Genomic DNA, 2,703 nt, shown 5'->3' on the forward strand with positions numbered 1-2,703 from the left:
GAAGAAAGAGAAATTAAGGAGTTGATCCCATTTACAATTGCAGCCAAAACCATAAGATACCTAGGAATAAATTTAACCAAAGAGGCAAAGAATTTGTACTCAGAAAACTATAAAATACTCATGAAAGAAATTGGGGAAGACATAAAGAAATGGAAAAATGTTCCATGCTCACGGATTGGAAGAAAAAATATTGTGAAGATGTCAATGCTACTTAGAGCAATCTACAATCAAATGCAATCCCTATCAAATACCATTAAATTTTTTCAAAGAAATGGAACAAGTATCCTAAAATTTGTGTGGAACCAGAAGAGACCCTGAATAGCCAGAGGAATGTTGATAAAGAAAAGCAAAGCTGGTGGCATCACAATTCCCGACTACAAGCTCTATTACAAAGCTGTCATCATCAAGACAGTATGGTACTGGCACAAAAATAGACACATAGATTAATGGAACAGAATAGAGAGCCCAGAAATGGACCCTCAACTCTATGATCAACTAATCTTTGACAAAGCAGGAAAGAATGTCCAATGGAAAAAAGACAGTCTCTTCAACAAATGGTGTTGGGAAAACTGGGCACCCACATGCAGAAGAATGAACCTGGACCATTTCCTTACACCACACACAAAAATAGACTCAAAATGGATGAAAGACCTAAATATGAGACAGGAGTCCATCAACATCCTAGAGGAGAACACAGGCAGCAACCTCATCAACCTCAGCCACAGCAACTTCTTCCCAGAAACATTGCCAAAGGCAAGGGAAGCAAGGGCAAAAATGAACTATTGGGACTTCATCCAGATAAAAAGCTTTTGCACAGCAAAAGAAACAGTCAATAAAACCAAAATACAATCGACAGAATGGGAGAAGATATTTGTAAATGACATATCAGTTAAAGGTCTAGTAGCCAAAATCTATAAAGAACTTCTTAAACTCAACACCCAAAGAACAAATAGCCCAATCAAGAAGTGGGCAGAAGACATGAACAGGCATTTTCCCTAAGAAGACATTCAAATGGCCAACAGACATGTGAAAAAGTGTTCAACATCGCTCGGTATCAGGGAAATCCAAATCAAAACCTCAATGAGATACCACCTCACACCAGTCAGAATGGCTAAAATTAACAAGTCAGGAAACGACGGATGTTGGCAGGGGTATGGAGAAAGGGGAACCCTCCTACACTGCTGGTGGGAATGCAAGCTGGTGCAGCCACTCTGGAAAACAGTATGGAGATTCCTCAAAAAGTTGAAAATAGAGCTACCATACAACCCAGCAATTGCACTACTGGGTATTTACCCCAAAGATACAAACGTAGTGATCCAAAGTGGTACGTGCACCCCAATTTTTATAGCAGCAATGTCCACAGTAGCCAAACTATGGAAAGAGCCAAGATGTCCATCGACAGATGAATGGATAAAGATGGATAAACCCACTGGGCTGAAGAAATGGGGGAGACAGGGAGGCCTCGAAGAGGGCTGGTGTTGGGAAGAGTCCCTGTACTCCAATTTTTTTAACCACCAACCAATATGGAACCTTTATTTTTAAGGTAATTTCTGTACATCTGGACTATGAGAGTAATCCTTTTACAAATGGAACTGATTACTAGAATAAATGACGACAAAACCATAACTGGTATTTCATGTGAATCCACAGGAGTTTAAGCTTCAAATCCAGCAAAGAAGTTTGTTACAATCTCTTTCAGCTTAGCATCTGACTGTTCTGAGATCTTTCCATCAGTCCTTCTATTGCCCAATAGGGCCTGGTGCTGGCTGATAACATGAGCCAGGAAAGCATGCTCAAACTTTGTGATCTTGCTGGGCTCCAATTTATCAAGATACCCTCTCACACCAGCATAAATAACAGCCACTTGTTCTTCAATAGCCATGGGAGAATACTGTCCTTGCTTAAGCAGCTCAGTCAGTCACACACCACAACTCAAGGGTTGCTGAGTGGCAGCATCAAGGTCAAAACCGAATTGGGCAAAAGCAGCAACCTTATGATACTGAGCCAATTCCAGCTTCATGGTCCCTGCCACCTGCTTCATGGCCCTGGTTTGGGCAGCAGATCCAACATGGGACACAGACAAGCCAACATTAATGGCAGGGTGGATACCTTTGTAGAACAATTCTGTTTCCAAGAAGATCTGTCCATCAGTGATGGAAATGACATTTGTTGGAATGTCAGCAAACACATCACCAGCTTGTGTTTCTATGACTGGTAAAGCAGTCAAGGAGCCACCACCAAAAGAATCGTTCATTTTGGCTGCTCTCTCTAGCAGACAGGAGTGTAGGTAGAACACATCACCAGGATAGGCCTCACGACCAGGGGGCCGGTGGAGCAGCAGAGACATCTGACGATAAGCAACAGCCTGTTTGGATAAGTCATCATAGATGATCAAAGCATGTTTGCCATTATCTCTAAAATATTCTCCCATAGAACAGCCAGAATAAGGAGCCAGGTACTGAAGGGGAGCAGCATCAGAAGCAGTAGCTGAAACCACGATGGTGTACTTCATAGCATCTGGGAAGAAAATAAATTTTAAGTTTCTCAAGGTTATCAACATTTTGATTTTAGAGACTATTATAATAAAAATTAAGTGCTTTACTACATAATTTACCGAAGTCAGATTAACCAGAGCCAGACAGCATCTATTTTAAAGAAAGTCACAAAAACCTTAACATTTATTGTTGTTTTATACTTTTACTT

At 40.9% G+C, this 2,703-nt stretch overlaps 1 pseudogene; it reads right to left on the reverse strand.

The window, feature by feature from the left end:
• Positions 1 to 1,518: 1,518 nt before the first annotated feature.
• LOC112807403 (ATP synthase F(1) complex subunit alpha, mitochondrial pseudogene) lies at positions 1,519 to 2,697 on the reverse strand (annotated as a pseudogene).
• Between the last annotated feature and the right edge of the window lie 6 nt (positions 2,698 to 2,703).

The sequence above is a fragment of the Callorhinus ursinus genome, unplaced genomic scaffold, assembly GCF_003265705.2.
Source record: "Callorhinus ursinus isolate GAN/ISIS: 27379988/994484 unplaced genomic scaffold, GSC_fseal_2.0 scaffold69, whole genome shotgun sequence".
Classification (NCBI taxonomy): Eukaryota; Metazoa; Chordata; class Mammalia; order Carnivora; family Otariidae; genus Callorhinus; species Callorhinus ursinus.